Source organism: Schistocerca serialis, chromosome 5 (genome assembly GCF_023864345.2).
Source record: "Schistocerca serialis cubense isolate TAMUIC-IGC-003099 chromosome 5, iqSchSeri2.2, whole genome shotgun sequence".
NCBI classification, from domain to species: Eukaryota; Metazoa; Arthropoda; class Insecta; order Orthoptera; family Acrididae; genus Schistocerca; species Schistocerca serialis.
In genome coordinates, this window is record NC_064642.1 from 811,053,404 (window position 1) to 811,075,726 (window position 22,323).

Genomic DNA, 22,323 nt, shown 5'->3' on the forward strand with positions numbered 1-22,323 from the left:
TTTATGTTGGAAGTGAGGGACCACTTGAAGTCCGATTCATATGTAGGACAAAAATCCGCAGGGAATCCAAAATGAAGAAGATTAATATGTGTCAGAAGGTGTAAGCCTACAACTGTGTGAAATCTTTCAGTTGGAATTAGCCCTTCACTGTTAAATTTGGTTGATCCCACGTGGCTCCCCTGGAAATATCATGTAATGTACAGTTGTTTTGTCAGTTGAAATAGAAAGCTTGGTATAATGTGTGACCTGTGATTAGCAAAAGTCAGAAACTGATGACACACAGTTTCACAGTGGCTGAGGACCCTGCAATTTAAAAAATGCTTTAGAAGTAACAATTGACCCCTACCAAATTCCAAAAGCCTGATGTGCCTTTTTAGACTACAAAGAATGATCTCATGCCACATGTGATTTTTAGTATGGTCATATTATTCTTTCAAAAGTATCCTGCTACTTAAATGGAAACTTCTACACATTGCAGTGTACAGTTTTGTAATATGTCTGTGTTGTGGGGACATTATCTGGTGGCAATTAATGCAGATAATCTGAGCTCTAATTGCAAAAGTACTTTTGTAACGTTCTCTTACCTAAATCTGATGTTATTTTCTCTAAACATAGTTGGCTGTGAATTACATGTTGAGAGTGTCAGACAATTTCTTCCATAAGTGAAAGCTCGTAGTTTATAAATTTTTGGCTTGAAATTACTGTATGTTCAATCTCAGAAATGTCTGAGAAGGATTTTTAAGCATTTTTTAAATTACTATACTTGGAAACAATTACAAATAAGTGTATTGTTCAAATTTTGTAGCAATATAAGCTAAGTAAAATCCTTCTAATGCAGATGACAAATTGATGTGTTATGTAGGTACTGTGCATGAAAACTGCTAGCAGTGAATAGTCTAAACAGACAGATGTGTCTCAATAATGTCCAGTTTCAGAAAATTATCTTACCATAAAAGACGCTTGTTGGTTATGTCTACAATAAGACAGGCCATTCATTATATGCTATTTCTCACAAAGTAAATCTGCAGTTGCCAACCCACACAATTTCAAAGTATGTGAACTACCTACATTAATTGTATAGAAGTTCTCATTGCTTGTCAAACCTCAGTCTATGCAAACATGTTCAAGATATGTTACTTGGTGCCTCCATATGCACAACAAAAAAATGACACACACACACACACACACACACACACACACACACACACACACACACAAGCCACAGTTGTTAGACTTAGGAAGGTGAATGATGTTTCCAGGAGAATAAAGCATGGGGAAAATGTCTTGCATATCCAGTTTCTTCTACACCATTGTATAGAGTTGCATTCATCTTATCCCAACAGTATGTTCTTTTGTACATAGTGTGTTATAAATTTCTGTGCGTGTTTCAGAGTTGTGCTTACATATAGCTCCTTCCACACCTGCATCCCCAACAGTTTTTTTTTTTTTAAATCACTGATTGTTTCCCTACTAGGAACTGATATGTGGATTATGCTGATTTAGGTACCCCCAAGAGTTCCAGAGGCATGACTAGTGCATACCTGCATTATCTGTTAAGCCCTCTGACTCTTGATCAGTCTTGTAGAAAAGCTGTAAACTGATTTACAGAAATTGTGCAAATGATGTACACTATATAGTTTTATACTAACATGACTTATTTCCATATTTATTACCACCAGAAAATACTATGCACATCAAATGCTTCTATGCAAGTAAATTTGCTCATCAACCAGCCTACCTCTCTCTCCTATGACACAGTACCACAGTAGCAAATTCAATCACTGTCTGAAGTTACAGTAATTCCTAGATGCAATATTTTCAGTATAGTTTGACAAAAACTAACATTCCTTGTGTAGCAAATGCTCACAGCAGTTCCAAGACATATGTTTATTAGATACTTAGTGTAAGGTACTTTGTCAATGGCCACATCTATACCAGTGTAATTGGGCACTGAACTCCACTGCTGGTTTTTCTGCTGGGTGTGAGGAAGATGATGGGAATGTGTCCATGGATGTCTCCTGGTGTCAAAATAGCAACATTAATTAATAAACAGCAATATATATGGGCACTCTAGGTGAGGGTTGCTTCCATTCGTAATATTTTTGGTGGTGACAGAGGTGACTGGTGGATGTTCGCACACGTGCCAGCTGCTGCTTCTGTAATTGCATTGGCATAACTTGAATCTGCTACGTTGCCAGTGGCACTCCAGCCTTCCAGGACATTTTGCTGCAGCTGGAACCACTCACTGTGGGACTCAGTGATGCTGGCAACTGGGGGGGGGGGGGGGGTGTGGCAGGACAGATCAGTGCCCTGTCTCAGCAGACATCCCCAGCACCGACACTCTGGTGTGAATGGGCCAGGGTCCCTGGCCCTGCCCCAGTCATGGTGTTCAAGCCAGCAGCATCCAGGATAATGCCGACAGTGCATTATCACAAAGTACCCCAAGCAATGGCTCGAAAGACAGTGTCCTAAGATAATTAAGTCTGGATAGTTATGGCAGTGGAGTCACTCTGGCAGCTCCTGGGAAACTACCTGCATTATGACAGTGACTATTACAATGATTGTGATTGCAGTTACAACTCTGAACTGGTGGTGGTGGTAACTAACACGGCTCTGTGTCACTCAAACACTTCAAGACAGATGATGTTGATGAGCGGGCTGCCGGTCCTTAAATGTGGCTTTCTTGCTGGTCTGCTGTTTTTCTTTCCCAGTAGGTCAGGGGAATATTCAGGTGTTGCTCAGCTGACCTATCTGATCCAATTACTGCCTCGATGTCGGTGCCCTGGCTTGCAGTGAGCTGCTTCTTGCCATGTCTTCTCCTGTATGGTGAACTGGCTGTTGACACAGCATTATCCTGTGTTACTGTACTTGGAACTCCACTGACCAATTATGCCACAGTATCATAGCACTGAACTGCACAACTGAGTGTAACACACACAGATTCAGGCTCCTAATACTCCTTCACTTTTTAACTATCTTTATTATTCCAAATTCCTAGCTTTAACTAATTTAATCACTCTCATCTTTCAACACAATATAGTTTGTTCAGTCCCCAATCCAAATATTGTATTGCTTTCAGTTCGAGAGTAAACAGGAGTAGAAGTCAACTTCCTCATAAGTGTGGTTCCTGCACTCACCTCTAAGTTTTTAATATGGGAATATGTAAAGCGTATTGTATACTCTTTACCAATAAGAACAGTAGTTGGGTTTTTCAAGTGAAGGTGTGCATCTTTCATAAACTTGTTCTATAGTGAAAAATTATACTCTTTGCAAGAATAATGTGTTGCTAATGCTTTATCAGGAATGATGATATTATTAGGTTTATATTTCAATATACTGAAAGCATATGAAGACTGATCAATTTGTAATACAGAATGGGCTTATCGTTGTTTTTTGAAAATGTTTTCATGGGATACATCTTATCAGTGGAACATGATTCCACACATTTGCCACAACACTCAAATCAAGTATTACCAAGGCACCACTTGATTCTTCCTCTATGGACCTCCTTACTTCATTCAGATATATTTACTTAGCACAAACTGAACAGTCAACCAACAGCTGGAATGTATCTTTATCAATAACAAAATTTAATTTTACAAACTTTATGAGACATCATATTTATTGTATGGATAATTGTTCATACAGTAACATTGTTGTTGTTGTGGTCTTCAGTCCTGAGACTGGTTTGATGCAGCTCTCCATGCTACTCTATCCTGTGCAAGCTTCTTCATCTCCCAGTACCTACTGCAACCTACATCCTTCTGAATCTGCTTAGTGTATTGATCTCTTGGTCTCCCTCTATGATTTTTACCCTCCACACTGCCCTCCAATGCTAAATTTGTGATCCCTTGGTGCCTCAAAACATGTCCTACCAACCGATCCCTTCTTCTAGTCAAGTTGCACCACAAACTTCTCTTCTCCCCAATCCTATTCAGTACCACCTCATTAGTTACGTGATCTACCCACCTTATCTTCAGCATTCTTCTGTAGCACCACATTTCAAAAGCTTCTATTCTCTTCTTGTCCAAACTAGTTATCATCCATGTTTCACTTCCATACATGGCTACACTCCATACAAATACTTTCAGAAACGACTTCCTGACACTTAAATCTATACTCGATGTTAACAAATTTCTCTTCTTTAGAAACGCTTTCCTTGACATTGCAAGTCTACATTTTATATCCTCCCTACTTCGACCATCATCAGTTATTTTGCTTCCCAGATAGCAAAACTCCTTTACTACTTTAAGTGTCTCATTTCCTAACCTAATTTCCTAACCTAATTTGCTCAGCATCACCCGATTTAATTCGACTACATTCCATTATCCTCATTTTGTTTTTGTTGATGTTCATCTTATATCCTCCTTTCAAGACACTGTTCATTCCGTTCAACTGCTCTTCCAAGTCCTTTGCTGTCTCTGACAGAATTACAATGTCATCGGCGAACCTCAAAGTTTTTACTTCTTCTCCATGAATTTTAATACCTACTCCGAATTTTTCTTTTGTTTCCTTTACTGCTTGCTCAATATACAGATTGAATAACATCGGGGAGAGGCTACAAACCTGTCTCACTCCTTTCCCAACCACTGCTTCCCTTTCATGCCCCTCGACTCTTATAACTGCCATCTGGTTTCTGTACAAGTTGTAAATAGCTTTTCGCTCCCTGTATTTTACCGCTGCCACTTTCAGAATTTGAAAGAGAGTATTACAGTTAACATTGTCAAAAGCTTTCTCTAAGTCTACAAATGCTAGAAACGTAAGTTTGCCTTTTCTTAATCTTTCTTCTAAGATAAGTCGTAAGGTTAGTATTGCCTCACGTGTTCCAACATTTCTACGGAATCCAAACTGATCTTCCCTGAGGTCCACTTCTACCATATTTTCCATTCACCTGTAAAGAATTCACGTCAGTATTTTGCAGCTGTGACTTATTAAACTGATAGTTTGGTAATTTTCACATCTGTCAACACCTGCTTTCTTTGGGATTGGAATTATTATATTCTTCTTGAAGTCTGAGGGTATTTTGCCTGTCTCGTACATCTTGCTCACCAGATGGTAGAGTTTTGTCATGACTGGCTCTCCCAAGGCCATCAGTAGTACTAATGGAATGTTGTCTACTCCAGGGGCCTTGTTTCGATTCAGGTTTTTCAGTGCTCTGTGAAACTCTTCATGCAGTATCGTATCTCCCGTTTTGTCTTCATCTACATCCTCTTCCATTTCCATAATATTTTCCTCAAGTACATCGCCCTTGTATAAATCCTCTATATAATCCTTCCACCTTTCTGCCTTCCCTTCTTTGCTTAGAACTGGGTTGCCATCTGAGCTCTTGATATTCATACAAGTGGTTCTCTTCTCTCCAAAGGTCTCATTAATTTTCCTGTAGGCAGTATCTATCTTACCCCTAGTGAGACAAGCCTCTACATCCTTACATTTGCCCTCTAGCCATCCCTGCTTAGCCATTTTGCACTTCCTGTCGATCTCATTTTTGAGACATTTGTATTCCTTTTTGCCTACTTCATTTACTGCATTTTTATATTTTCTCCTTTCATCAATTAAATTCAATATTTCTTCTGTTACCCAAGGATTTCTATTAGCCTTCGTCTTTTTACCTACTTGATCGTCTGCTGCCTTCACTACTTCATCCCTCAGAGCTACCCATTCTTCTTCTACTGTATTTCTTTCCCCCATTCCTGTCAATTGTTCCCTTACGCTCTCCCTCAAACTCTCTACAACCTCTGGTTCTTTCAGTTTATCCAGGTCCCATCTCCTTAAATTCCCACCTTTTTGCAGTTTCTTCAGTTTCAATCTGCAGTTCATAACCAATATATTTTGGTCAGAATCCACATCTGGCCCTGGAAATGTCTTAAATTTGAAACCTGGTTCCTAAATCTCTGTCTTACCATTATATAATCTATCTGATACCTTTTGGTATCTCCAGTACATAAATTTAACAAGATATCAGTCCTACTGGCACAACATTCATGTTCTTTAATTTAAATTTTTCATAATTAAAACTACTTTATTTCTACATGAGATGCTGCCTTTGTTATCAACAAATTCCATTATTATAACATGAAACACAATATTTTTTAACATTAACAGTGTTCCTAACAAGCCTAATCACACATAGTTTGATGCTGGAATCAAACCCAATGTAAAATAATCTCCACTAAATATTAACATTTCATTGCATTAATGAGGTGTTCATAATGGAGTTATGTGGTAACTGTTTCAAATAATAGCAACTCAGCACTGTGTTATACAATACCTAGTAGGTGACACATGTAATTTGAATTAATATAAATTTTGATAGAAGCTGTTTTTCTTGTAGAATTCCAGAAATTTCTTTTGAACTGGCTTACGTTGGAGTGTGACAGACTAACTTTGACATTGCTTTTCCCTGGCATTCACCCACTGGTTGTTAGGAAAGTGTCATCTTTAACAAATCAGTAACAGCAAGAAATCTGGCACCTCCCTTGTGCCTGATTTACAATGCAACACAATGTCTAGAGAACAACCTCATGTTAACAACTACAGCAGATTGATAGCAGCAGTGGATCAGTAAGAGAAATAAGTCACTGAAAGCATGGGGATGGCAATAGGAACATGGGTCTCCATTTACTTATCTCACGATGGTGGTAATGTTGTACATGCATCAGATTGTAGAACACATGCCACATGATAGCTTCGTGCCACAGTAAACAGCAACAGGTTCCTGGAAGCTCATAGGCCTATACATTCATATTACACTGGCTTGAAAAATATAAGGACAAAGCAAATTTTGCATGGTGTCACAGCCAAATAACGTAGCTCAGAGAAACCGTACATCCAAATAATTATTTCAGTATTCTACAGAAGGCAACTGAAAGAGAAACTGACAAACAGAAATGATGCTTTCATTCAAAGAAAATAAGTACACTGAAGTGGCCATGATTTATGAACATCCTCTCGCTTACAAAAGACAGAACATGGTTGTTAATAGGGTGTGTGATCAAGAATGAGAATGCATGATCTGCAAAGTGCACCCATTTTGGCGCAAGGTTGGTAAAGAGTTCCTGTGTACAGTGTTCCATTCCTCCTCCAATGCAGCTAACAATAGCTAGATGCTCATTGGTGCATGTGGCCATGCTGCAACGCATCTCCCCAACATATTCGATAGGGCCTAAGTCAGGGGAACATCCAGGATAGTCCATTCGTCAGATATCCTTGCATTCCAAGATCTCCACATGCACTGTTCGGTGAAGTCACAGCCGAATGCACCCCTGAAAAAGCAAACATTGGGAAGGAGTACTGTGTCGCAGTGGTGTTGTCTGGTCAGTATACTGTGTTCAAAGATTTGAAGGCAGTATGCCCTTGCAACATTGTGCCTCTTACATCATGACATCTAGACTACCAAAATGATGATGTCATGCAATGTTGGTGAGATGCATTAGTGCTCTCACCAAGAGGTCACACATATTGCATACAGGAACATTGTTGAACATGATCAATTTGGTGGTTGAGGTTTTAGGGCATCGACAGTGATAATGTTGCATGGGCATATTGCCTGCTAATCATTGAACACAGTTCACTTACAGGTCAACGTCTTTGTGGCACGACTCCTTCTAAACCCCTGCCTTTCCAAGAGTGCATTTGGCCCTGACTTCATTTTTATGGAAGACACTGCAGGACTGCATCTAACAGCACAGGTGCAAGAGCTGTATGTGTGAGAAGATATTTGACCAGTGGGATAGCTTGCCCATTCCCCTGCTTTAATTCCCATGTAGCATGGGTGGATGTGTTGGGGAGACATACTGCAGCGCATCCACATGCACAGTCAACTGTCCTGCAATTATCGACAATGCTGATGAATGGAAAGCTCTACCATAAGAACTACATACCAAATGTGGGGGCAGAATGCCACCACATTGCGGAGCACACATTGCCATCCATGGTGATCACAAGAGACGCGTGCAGCCTATTGTCATTTCTAAGAGTTCTGCTTGATTCTGAAAAATTCCTTTTCTTAAGATAACACATTTAATCTCCAACTAAAGTATATAACTTTACCTCATAACTGAACAGACACTTTACACCATAATGAGAATACAAGATTGATTCTTTAAATTAAGAACTTTCTCTTGCTCCTACTTTTTTCTTGGGGGGGGGGGGGGGGGGGGGGCAACGGAACGCACTGTCAATACCACACTGACTTCCAAGAGGAAGAAAAAAAAAATTACATCACCAAAGATTATAAGCTATGGAATAAGCTACATGCAAAGAAAAAACAGTAAATTACTAGTATCTACAAAAACTGTTTTTGCCTTTCTCTTATCCTGCAAAATATGGCTAGTGTGTGATAGTGCCCACCACAATCTCACAGAAATATGGGCTGAGGTAGTAAATAATCTGTAGCATACCCTGTAATCTAAAATACGTTGGTATGTGGCAATCTGTTTGTGCAGCTGAAAAGAGACTACCCCATAAATAAGCAACTTACACAATATTAACAAAGGAATGGCATCCATCATAAGCATGTTCTTAAATAAACTAACAGATAATTGTTAATGATACATGCACAAGATTACAGTACATCATATTATATTGACTACTTTTCTTGCCTGTCCTTTGTACACTCATGTGTTTTCATGTGTGTTGAGAGTCATCACAAATCTGACACTTGCAGTCAGTGGTAAATGCATTTTCCATAAGTTACGACTTTGGGCAAAAATCTTTCCAAAACATTACACATTTGATATTTAATTATACCCTGTGAGCCAGGATAATCTATAAAATATTCTACTCATAACAGAATGGTTTCATTGGCTGATTGTAACTTCAGTTGTCATTGGATAACTGTGAAATTGAGCAAATATCTTTGGAGTGGAATGCATTTTAGTCCGATGAAATAAGTACCCATGCCATCTGCAATCCTTCCACAACTGTACTTTTGGCTGACTCTAGCATTCACTGCTGCAATCATTGAAAGTTTCTTGTTACTGCTGGTGTTACTAACGAATTTACAAGAATTGTGTGTGCATATTACTATACATTAAACTACATGCAACAAAAGAAAATAAGAAAATTTGAGTGCAGAAAACTACACTGAAACTTCATAGTTACAAAACTTGGTTTGAGGACTGAAGCACTTAAAAATCTCTCCATTAGGGTGCATAAACAGTGGAAACAATCAACTCTGTCCATTCACTGGGGCCGCTGTAAGGATCACAGGTTAATGTTTTGAGTACTCTTTATTGGGTTCCCTTCCATGTGATGGTGGACAGTTTTCAAATTCAAGAATGAGGAATGTCCATGGTGCACTGGTATATTTATGACTTGGAGCCATCTTTGTAATCATATGATGTAATTGTTCCTACAAAGCACTTCTCATAGCTGGTTAATGCGATAAATATTAACAAGCTGACAGTTAATATCACTTCAACTTGTAAAATCTGGGAATCTAATAACTTTTCCCCTGCATTTTTTTCTGTTGGTCCTATCATAATCATTATCCTCCCCCTTCTCCTACCATTAAGAGTTTTGACTTTCCAACCACTACCACAGGTTTCAACATCAATTTTCAAAATTATTCACATGGAAACCAAATTGTGTTCTTTCTCATGTTTAACCTGTAGAGTAACGCATAACAAAACTGTTTTGCATCCTAAATGCCTTTGGGTTCATTTAGAAAAAAGATTTGGCATTTTTAGTTCTGCTTTCAAAATGGTTTCACAATGTTTCATCACCTGAGTGGTGGGGAGAGTGTTGTAGCTTGAGCAAATCTTTTCTGGCTGGGGCTTTAGTCAAGTGAAAGATTTTTAGAATCATACCAAGGAATTTAGAATAGAATCTGCCATAACCTGCTTTGGTCATTTTCGACTGTTTTTCTTGTTTTGATTCATGGGTGCAGCTTTTGTAAATGTGAAGTAATCTACTTATTTAAGTGATGTAAAATACTTTACAGCTGTTTGGGATAACTTGTTCATTCTTCAGTTGCAGAGATATAAGGTGAGTAAAATCAACATTTTTTTTTTAATGTATCACATAAAACATGGACTCATCTGTCCACGTGTCATCAGTCATGGAAGATGATGTACATTGAAACAGGAGGTGTTCTTGTACCTTGGTGATATTTGCCAACTAAGTTTCTTTAACATTTAAATAATTTTCCTTCTTGAAAATGGAGATTTGTGTTCGAAGCATAGCAGGTATTTCAACATATTTTTGACTTGTAACTGATTTTTTATATATTAATTCATAAAATGATATTGCTTACTTATAATTGGAGTATTGCGGATTGATAATGTACCACAGACCACCAAATACAATACTGATGTAATTTTCCCAAATATAAAACTTTTAAATTTTGATAGAATATTTGCCCTCAAAAGGCAAAGGTCCAGAACTCAATTGATCAAACAGTTTTAACCTGCTAGGAAGTTTCATATCAGCACACACTTTGCTGTAGAGCAAAAAATAAGTTCTATTGTAGTTTGATAAAGTTTCCGAATTTGTAAATTCTGAAAAAATTTTGTCAAAATATAATTTCCAAGTGTTCATCCAATGCAATAATCTCATTTAATTGGTTTGGCTTAAAACATTGACGTTCACTTATGTGCTTTTGCAAACGAAATCGAATGTGGATGAATGTATCACAGAAAGAAAATCAGGATCTAGTTGTGAATAAAATGACAATGGTAGGCTTGATATAGATACTAAATTTGGTTTCCTGGAAGAAAAAAAATTGTGAGCATGATTTGCAAGATTAATTCCTCAAACTTCTGCAGAAACAGCATAGATTGATTGAGAACTCCTTCTGACCTGCACGGCTGGAGGTACATCTACATACTCAACAAGCCACTGCACAGTGCTTCCTAGAGGGTACATTATACCACTACTAGTAGTTCCATTTTCTGTTCCAGTCTAAGATAGAGACAGTGGAAAACAAATTATATATTTCTCCAAATCTGTCCTAAATACTCAAATATTGTGTCATAGTCCGTATATGAAATATTTTTTGGCAGCAGTAGGATAGTTCTGCAGTCAGCTTCAAATGCCAATTCTCTTATCTGTCATGTTCTTAGAAATGCATGTCTTCTTTCCTCCAGGGATTCCCATTTGAGTTCCCACAGCATGCCCGTAACACTTGCATGCTGATGAAACCTGCTAGTAACAAATCTAGCACCCTGCCTCTGAATTTCTTTAATGTCTTACTTCACTCTGGCCTGGTGCAAATCCCATTCCCTCGAACAGTACTAAAGTGCAGGTAACACTAGAGTGCTATATGCAGTCTTCTTTACATATGAACCACACTTCCTTAATTGCTCCCAATAATCCATAACTGACCATTTGCCTTCCCTATCGCTAACTTCATAGGTACTGTGGGATGCTTGGACTTGCAAAGTCTGGTACCATTTGATGAGGACAGGAAGTAACCTTTTCATAGAAACAGCATTCTCGTTTTTCATGCTTTTTAGTTAAATATCTGATGTTACAAACCTCTGGAACATGAAGTAATGAAAAATACTATGTCAAAAATTGTTACTATTAAGGTGCATTTATAAACATACAAAATTAAAAATAGCACAAATACATGCAATGTATTCTACAGGGCATTTATTACGCGTTGTCTGTATGTTGGGGTGCAACTTACAACAGCTATGGTGACAGAGACCATAGTGGATTTCAGTTACTTGTTTCAGATGGTGAGAGGATTATGTGTGCCATCATTCTGAACTGTCTCTTTCTCAGAAATAAACATGTGAAATCTGTTTTGAGAAACCTTTATTAGTGTAGGAGTTATGACCTGTTAAAATTTGGGACAGTTGGCAAAGCCGGTATTGCAGTATGTGCTCAATAAGACCACCATTGTGCCAAACCTTTCTTGCCAGTCATGCTGCACACATCACCAGATCTGTGGGTCCAGCTGTGAGACCAGGGCACCATGGTGGCCTTCTGATAAAATGCCTCCTATGTATCCTGTGACCTACAAACTGTTTTAGCCAAAAACAGTCTGACTTCAGTGGCATATTGGGGAGGTACACAGTCTCATTGGAAGGTGGTTGGGGTATCACCCTCTGATTCATCAGTGTTGGAAGCACATAACCGTGGAACATATTAAGATACCTCACCCCATTCAAGGTTCTGCCAATAAACACTGGAACCATGATTTTTGTCCCAAATCCCACATAAAATCATCAATTTTTCACCACCAGCACTTTTCAAGAGGTCCATGCAAAAGGGAGTTTGCATCTGACAAGTAAAAAAGATTTTCTTCTCCTTGTAACTAAAAAGTAACTTTGTCACTGAAAAACACCTGTCAAATGAAATTTGGATTCCTATTACACTGATCACAAGCCTCTTCTACGAATTGCACCCACCAATCAGGGTCACCCTCAGATCTGGTACTGAGACTGTAGCTTATCTGCTGTCAAAGTTTTAAGCTGCATGTGTTGTAAACACACCAATGGCACCTGCATATTTCTGAGAGCCAGTTCGTGCTGTGACTTGGACTATCCACAAATGGTGTCAAAATTTCTGTTACCGACTCTTCATCAGTGTTTGTTCTTGGATGTTCAGTGCATGGCTTGTCAAGTAACTTGGACACTGTCCTGTGTGAAATACCATTTCTCTTAGGATGCTGGGCATTGAAGAAGTCCGCACCAATCATTATGATACTTCATCCACCTCTCATTAACAAAATTTCACCATGTCACACAGTAGGAACACAATGAATCACCTGAAACAAAAAGCAGAATTGACCACCTCCTAGCAGTTTCAAACTTGAACAGGCCATAACTCCTAGACACAGAGACAGCTGAAGAGAGACTTCACATGTGTGTTCTTGATAAAGGGGCATTTCAAAATGATGTGCTACATGAATGAAACCCTCAATACTAGGTACCCACACACAACTCTGAAACCTGATACTGCATATTTCACATGGACTCTATAGCAGAAAAAAAGGAAACTCACAGTGGCTGAAACCAACACACTGAACCATCAAATCCATGTTAGATAGGGTAAGCGAATGTTTGCATAACGAAGTCCACAGTAAAACAATGAAAACTCTCGCACTTACAAGGGGAGGCCACCAATTGTGAAATTCAGATTCGATTCATACTGCGCATAATAAAAGCTCATGGCCAGAGGTGTAATGTGGCAAAGCACCAAGATGCACATCTAAGCTGTTCTCGAGAAAATTGACAGTTAAAAGAAACCGTTGCGGTGAAATACTCGCTACGATTAATAATTTTCTACAGCGTCGTGGTGCAGCAGTAAGCGCTCGGGTTCGTAATTGTCTTCATAATGTTTACCACTTATAGTTAACGGATATTCCAAAATGAATATGTATAGTGAAAGTCAAACGTTCAAATTAGAATAGAGACCCCATGAAACACATTTGCTGTGGGAGGTATGAAATATAAACTCCATTGTTACACTTGAAGGACAGATGTTGAATGGGCCAAAATGAGCTGCCGCATAACAGCGTAGTTGCCAGCTAACTTCAAAAGGTACATGCAATCCCTAGCGCAACTTATAACATTGTTGAAAATCAGTGCGTATGTGAGAGCTTTGGTACACCCTGTTAAACAAATGGAAAAATGGAAGCGGTACAATTGAAGAGCGATCCGGGCCCTTCGCATGATAGTGATGTGATCAAAAAAGATTCTATACACAGCGAAGTGGCGAAACAACAATTGAAAGATGTGTTGGTGTATTTTGAAAGCCTCCTTCATAACAGTAATCGCATCTCAGCAGAATCGTCATCATCAATCAACGAAGAAGCCATGGTAATTAGGGAAGAAATGTTCCAGAATACGCTGCAAATGCTCGCCGAAAAAACCCTCGTTCATGATGAGGAACTGATAGACATTAATGAAATCAATGATAATAATGCCTACCAAGACATTAAAACAAGTCCCATTGCCAACGAATCATCAGACGAATACAAGCCGGATGAGAAGAAAAAAAAGGGTACGACTATATTTCTCTGGATTACAAAATTAGAGCTGTAAATCTGCCCAAAGAACATCTAGGCTAGAGTCTCGAAACTCTACAAAAAAAGGGGTGCTCTTGTTTGACAAATATGTGCTATTTATCCAGGTGGGAAGAGCAAATCAAACATGGCGGTAACAAATTTGATAAATATTGTACCATCGATTCATGGGTGCATGATTGCTTCGTAGAAGCTCAAAAAAACTTCCAGCAAGTTACTACCAGAAACCTGCAACAATGGGCCTTGGGCGCTGCAAGTCAGTTCCCAGATTTCAACATCAAAGCTTCAAAAACATGGGTCACCAAATTTAAAAAGAAGCATGGGATTCGGCAATGGAAAATCACAAAATTTGTTTCCCCGAAAGAGACGGCTACCCAAGACGAAATTTTGGCCGCAGCGGACACGTTTTGGATCCAGACGCGAATGTTGATAACTAACTTCGACAAAGATTTCAAAAGTAATACTGATCAAACAGTTCTGTAAAGAGCTGTCCACAAATGTCATATGACATGATGATAGAATATGATAATCTGATATGTGATAGACAACACAGATTTAGTATATTTCTTATAAAAACGATATTTTTTTTATTTTGTTTGTCAGGGTGCCAGTACCAGTCCACGTTCAACAGAACTCTCGCTGAAAAAGGGTCAAAGGCTGTCCTGGCAGCCTGAGACGACATGAACAAGGTGACACATTCGTATACGGCACAATATTCAATCACAATGTCTGGGCGAATCTTGCCTCTTGTTTTCATGTGCCTCCAAGAGTCCACAGGTACATTTGGACCCAGAGTACAGAAGACAGATGACGAGTATGCCAAGAAGTATACCAAGGTTGTTATTACATCCTCCAAATCCGGTAAACTAACAAAGGGTTTGTTCATGGACTTCTTGCGTAATGCTTTGCAACCATATGTACAAAAGAAAGAATTTCTCCTTCTGATCAACTATTGGGGTGGGCAAACGAACCCAGCGCTATACAATGAGATGTTCCAGGACAATAAGAAGCACTATAAAAGTCATTCCTCCAAAGTGCACTCCTCTCGTCCAACCGTGTGACGTGTATTTTTACCGGCAGATAAAAAATTTTATCAAGTGCCTTCAAAATTGTGCTTTTTTAATCGAGCAAAACCGTGACATCAACTCCAGAGACGATTGTACAAAAATCCAATCCATCGTCCACCACCAATTGTCTTCTCCGATTTTTTCCGATATGATACGATACGCATGGTATGCATCAGACCTGACGAATGATAAAACAGTTTTTCATAATGTCAATCAGGTGTGTACCCCAACAGATAATTTAAAAAAAAAAATTGTTCTTGAAAAAACGCATCGTTTATCAGATGTGCTCGATGTCGTGCTGTTTTCTGCTTTCCATGTTTCTATGATAACTATCACTCAGGTTTGTGCGATACTCCAGCTACTTCTGGTCACTAATTGTTAATTATGTGCGAGTGTATACCGAACTTTTCAATAAATTGTATCCACTTTAATATTATTTGTGATATTGTACGAGGGTCGGTCAAAAAGTAATGCCTCCCATTTTTTTTCTACTTAAAGAAATTAAGTTAAGTGAAAAATTTGAATTTGGCGCCATTCCTCAAACCTTCTTCTGCAATCCACTGCAGTAGTAACTTTCTGTGTCAACAGGTGGCAGCACAGCAGAAGTTTGTAAGATGGCCGACATCGATGTTCGTTTGAGACAGCGTTGTGTGATTGAATTCTTGAATGCAGAGGGTGAAACGCCCATACGCATTAATGAAAGACTGAAGAAGGTGTATGGTGTTGTGACAGTGGATGTCAGCACTGTTAGACGATGGGTTCGTCGTTGTAAGGAAGCTGAAGGGCAAACACCGTTGACTGACGAAAAGCGGAGCGGCAGGCCGGTGAGTGCAGTGACTCCACACAACATTCAGCAAGTTGATGACATCATTCGTGGTGACCGTCGGGTGACTGCAGATGAAGTGTGTCGCATTATTTCTCTTAGTAAAGGCAGTGTGATCACGATTATTAAACAATTGGGGTACTCAAAAGTTTGTGCACGGTGGGTTCCAAGAATGTTAACCGATCAGAATAAAGAGGCAAGGAAAGCCTCCCAACACTTGCAGCGCTTCCGTTTGGAGGGAGATGAGTTTCTGAAAAAAATTGTGACCGGGGACGAAACATGGGTGCATTTTTTTAACCCGAATCAAAGAGGCAGTCAATGGAGTGGCGTCACACAAGCTCGCCGAGGAAGAAAAAATTCAAAACTGTGCGATCGGCAGGGAAAGTTATGGCAACAGTTTTCTGGGATACAAAGGGTGTGATTCTGGTTGATTTTTTGGAGCAGGGATGCACAATAAATTCTGTTCAATACGTCACAACCCTCAACAAACTTAAAGCACGTCTTCAGCGAGTTCGCCCAACAAAATCAATGGCAGATGTTCTTCTTTTGCATGACAATGCAAGACCACACACCAGTCGTCACACCTCTGACGAGATTGTCAAAATTGGATGGGAAGTTTTGCCTCATCCCCCATACAGCCCTGACCTGGCACCATCAGACTTCCATCTGTTCGGGCCACTAAAAGAAGCTCATCGTGGGATTCGTTTTGAAGATGAGGAGGCCGTCAAAACATCTGTGCGTCAATGGCTTAGGAAGCAGAGCTGTGATTTTTACCGTGCTGGGATACATGCCCTTGTTCAAAGATGGACCAAAACTGTAGAGATGGGCGGAGATTACATTGAAAAATGACAAAATGATCCTCAATGTTGTGGTTTTCAACCTATGTAATTGCATTTAAATTTCCTGACAATTAAACGTAGAAAAAAAAATAGGAGGCATTACTTTTTGACTGACCCTCGTATTTTATTTCGAGTATTATTTTTCCACAACAAACGACTTTCAACAACTTATTATATGCATAATTGTTGCAACTGATTGCCATTACACCAACAACCTGAAAACAGCTTTCACATCCCACAACTACCCTCCCGACCTGGTTCAGAAGCAAATTACCAGAGCCACTTCCTCATCCCCTCAAACCCAGAACCTCCCACAGAAGAACCCCAAAAGTGCCCCACCTGTGACGGGATACTTTCCGCGACTGGATCAGACTCTGAATGTGGCTCTCCAGCAGGAATACGACTTCCTCAAATCCTGCCCTAAAATGGGATCCATCCTTCATGAAATCCTCCCCACTCCACCAAGAATGTCTTTCCGCCATCCACCTAACCTTCGTAACCTCTTGGTTCATCCCTATGAAATCCCCAAACCACCTTCCCTACCCTCTGGATCCTACCCTTGTAACCACCCCCCCGGTGTAAAACCTGTCCCATGCACCCTCCCACCACCACCTAATCCAGTCCTGTAACCCAGAAGTTGTACACAATCAAAGGCAGAGCCACATGTGAAAGCACCCACGTGATTTACCAACTGACCTGCCTATACTGTGAAGCTTTCTATGTGGGAATGACCAGCAACAAACTGTCCATTTGCATGAATGGTCACAGGCAGACAGTGTTTGTTGGTAATGAGGATCACCCTACGGCTAAACATGCCTTGGTGCATGGCCAGCACATCTTAGCACAGTGTTACACCGTCCGGGTTATCTGGATACTTCCCACTAACACCAACCTGTCAGAACTCCGGAAATGGGAACTTGCCCTTCAGTATATCCTCTCTTCCCGTTACCCACCAGGCCTCAACCTCTGCTAATTTCAAGTTGCCGCTGCTCATACCTCACCTGTCATTCAACAACATCTTTGCCTCTGTACTTCTGCCTCGACTGACATCTCTGCCCAAACTCTTTGCCTTTACAAAACAAATGTCTGCTTGTGCCTGTATATGTGCAGATGGGTATGTGTGTGTGTTCGCAAGTGTATACCTGTCCCTTTTTTCCCCCTAAAGTAAGTCTTTCCGCTACCCGGATTGGAATGACTCCTTTCCCTCTCCCTTAAAACCCACATTCTTTCTTCTTTCCCTCTCCTTCCCTCTTTCCTGACAAAAACGAAGCAACCGCCTTCCCTCTTTCCTGACGAAACGAAGCAACCGTTTTGTGTGTGTGTGTCATTTGAATTACAAAAAACAAATAATAAAAAAAAAGTTGTGTGTGTGTGTGTGTGTGTGTGTGTGTGTGTGTGTGTGTGTGTGTGTGTGTGTGTGTGTGTACACACATTTGAATTACAAAAAACAAATAATAAAAAAAAAGTTGTGTGGTGCGAGATTCGATTCGGCGACCTTTGGATTACGAACATAGGCTGAGAAGTGCATCTTGGTGCTATGCCACATTACACCTCTGGCCATGAGCTTTTATTATGCGCAGTATGAATCAAATCTGTATTTCACAATTGGTGGCCTCCCCTTGTTAGTACAAAAACCATGACAAACCAATAATGGTAAACCAATTTATATGACACCTACAACCACTGTCTAACAGTTGCCAAATACTAACAAGAAACTGATAGTGGATGATTTTTTCCATTAATTACAAAGAGTCAAAATAACTGTTGGTAGCTTATCATACATGATTTCTTCGTTCTTTGCAACAAGCAATAACTTGCTCATAAATTCCTTTATCACTCACAATGAAATTGATATCCATCCCTTGTCCTAAAAATCTATTGCGCCACTTTTGGTCATCTTTTCTTCTCATAGCCTTCACAACAAAGCTCATTACCTTATCAAGCAGAGTAAAAAGGAATACTGGGAGCACTTTGTTTCTTCCCTGGGGACATACCTTTCTCCATTGCAGGTTTTCTCTGTGCTCCGTTGCCTCCTGAGCCGCCAGTGTCAGTCAACTCTGCAGGGTCTTATCCTCCAAGATGCCCTGTGGAATGATCAATTGGTCCTCGCAGAACACTTCGCGATGCACTTCACAGTGGCATCAGTGTCCTCTTCCTATCCTGTTACATTTCTCCGGCAGAAATGCCATGTTTAACAGACCCCCATCTGTTTGAACCCACACCATGTTGAGCCCTATAATGAACCCTCTAGTGAACGAGAATTATTTCAGGCTCTTACCTCTTAAAGAGACATGGCCCCAAGACTTGGATTCCATCCACAGTTAGATAATCCGAGACGTGGTTGTTCCCCAGAGGCAACATCTCCTCAGGGTTTTCAATGACATTTGGCTCACGGGTGCTTTCCCATCACAATGGCCAGACAGTATAGTTATTCCTGTCCTTAATCTTGGGAAGAACTCAACTTCCCTCGACAGCTACCATCTGATTATCCTCACCCCTTCTCTTCCCGTTTCTCCGCTTTGGCGTTTGAGGTCACACTTTTTCATCTTCCTCCTCCCTGTGTGCTCCTGAAGGCTCCCCCCCACATCTTACACTTTACAGGTGACTGGGTAATGCATAATTCCCAGCCCCAGGTCGACAGGTAGGGTCCGCACATACCACTGGGTACAGATCGGGCCGAGACAGGTGTGATTGCCTGAGCAGCTACCTTCCAAATTGCCAATTGATCCATCTGTCAGGTGTTTGGGAGGTGTGACATGAGGAGTCAACAGTCAACTTCAAGGGTGCACCCCCTCCTGAAGCAGTCCCACAGTCAGGACGAGTGCACAAACGGAGATGCTGGCAATCGTGGCGATTCCCTGGCAGTGAGCCAATGGTCTTCAAAATCGACGTCTACGGAACATAAATGGAATGAGACTAAAGATTCAACGACCCTTCCAGCTGCAACATGGTTCCTCATGGTCTCACATACTGAAGAGGGTTGGGCATCTGCAATGACAAATCCATGTATTATTCAGAAAGGTGTCGATGCCATTAACCGAACCTGTAAAATCCTGCTTTCATTTGTGGAATGGTGCTTGGCTTTTGTAGACTACTTCTGATTCTCGAGCACGACAATTGCTCACTGCCTCACTTTTCCGCAGCTATCCAGTTCACGTCGAGGCCCACGGAACTCTGAATTCTTCCTGCGGTGTTATTTATACTAGGCCGCTCGACAGTCCGATCGAGGTCAAAATCCGGTCTTACCTCTCTGATCAGGGTGTCATTCCCATCCGTCAGATGAGGTTAAAGGTAGATTCCTCCTTAGTGCCCTCAAGCGCTATTATTCTCACCTTTGATAGAGTGGTGCTTCAGTCTGAGATCAGGGCAGGCTATGAATTTATTACAGTCTGACTGTACATTCCAAATCTGATGCACTGCTATCAGTGTCATCATTTCAATGACACCGGAACATCTTTCTGACACCCAGCCAAATGTAAGGGATGAACACGGGGCTGATTGATACAGAGGGGAGAAGGAGGTGGACAAATGCAATGGCTCAAGTTATTGGTTAGTCACAAACCCTATGTTCTCCCATCTGGCACTTTTAGTTCTGTTCTCATTATCCCTTGTCCATGAAGGACATGGCCACGCAGAAGTGCGACCTCAAATACAATCTGAGTTTGTGAAATTGCCCAGTGTCGAGGTAACATTACCGTCACCCCGTCCGGCTGTGCGACGCGCCATCAGATTCTCGCCTCGAGAGGCAAAGCCGCTGGCTACACAACTGGCAGACTGGAAAGGTCGGGAGGAGAACTCCCGTCAAAACTTCCTTTTCCCTCCAGCCAAACACCACTCGTGTCTTCCTCTGCTAACTGGTGAGGCTTGAAGTAGTCCAACAGAGTCATGCGTTCTTCTCCTTTGCTGACTTCAAGATCCTCTTCGACTGTGTCGCCACGTGATGCGTCGGCCCGGCCGGCCCCCATGTCAGTAGTACGCACTGCCAACTGTTTCTCTGCATTGGACTTCACAGACTGATAGCACGAGAGAGCCGACATTTTTGTGGACCTTGTGGCCACAGTTGACAGGGTCTGTAGTGCCACCTCGTGTTGTGGGTGGGGATGGGGTGCCCTGGGCAACCTCTGCTGTACTAGATGTGCAGGGGGGGATGTCATTGAGCCGACCTCAGGTGCGACTGAGCCAGCTGGCCATCTCTCACTTCACTCACTTCAGTGTGGATGGCGAACTGTGTCTACGTCTCTTGCCTCAAGGTGAAGGCTGCACGGGGGATGCAGGGTCCTGCCAAATCCCGTGCACTTTGCTAATAGATTCCGTGTGCCATCTGATGCTTGTTGGGTAGAAGGGGGGGGGGGGGGGGGGGGTTCGCTGAGCTGGATCAGAATGCATCTTCTGCCAGGATAGTGGCCACTCCTTCGGCAAGGTCCGGATGGGCACATGGGGATAGGGGTTTGTTAGTTATTGGGAGCTCCAAAATTATGCTGGTCGTGTTGCTCCTCAGGAACATAGCAGCTAGGGTGGGGAAGAAGTCCAACATTTACTCAATGTGCTTGCAGGGGGGCCTTGTCCAGAATGTGGAAGAGGCTCTTCCAGTGGCTATCGAGTGTGTGAGGTGCAGACACCTACAGATTGTTGCACGTGTTGTCACCAATGGTGCCAGTCATCAGGGTTCCAAGGAAATCCTTGGGTCCTTTCGACGGCTAGCTAAATTGGTGTAGGAGCCCTCCATCTTTCGAAGGGTGGAAGCCGAGCTGATGATCTGCACCATTGTACCCAGGGTGGACTGAGGTCCTCCGGTTTGGAGTGGAGTGGAGAATCAAACCGGAGGCTATGTCGCCTCTGTTATGAAAATTGTTGTAGATTTCTTGACCTACGCTATGGGGTGGAAGATTGTAGGACTCCCCTCGATAGATCAGGGGTGCACTACACACAGGAATCAGCTACACGGATAGCACAATACTTGTGGCATGCACATGGAAGTTTTTGGAATTGGTTCCTTCCCATGGGAAACAAATCGTTGGCCTGAAAAATTACCAGTTCATAACACTGATGCGGGAGTTCCAACTGTAAAAATTGTTAGTTGGCGTAAACAGGTCATTCCAAAAGATTTAAATACGCTAAATCTAATGTTGGTAAATTGCTTAAGTGTCTGTAGCAATATCCTCGTAATACTCTCTGAAATAATCAGTAGAAATGCCAATATTGTATTAGGTACCAAAAGCTAGGTGAATCCAGACATAAATAGCAGTGAAATTTTGAACTCAGATTGGACAATGCTTAGGAAGGATAGGACTGATGCTATGGGGGTGGTGTGTTCATTGTAGTTAAAAGCTGTTTAAATGCAGTTGAGATCATTACTGAGTCAGACTGAAATAGCCTGGATAAAGCTGTCAATCAGACAAGGAGTGACTATTGTATTAGGATGTTCTTATAGACCACCAGCATCCACAACAAACGTTGCAGAAAATTTCAGGGAAAATGTTGAACATATAGGAAATAAATATCCAAATTATCCATTAGTTATAGGTGGACACTTTAATCTGGTGTCCATTGACGGAAAATTACATGTTTATCACAGGGGCACAAGCAAAGACTCGTGTGAAATTATTCTAGGTGCCC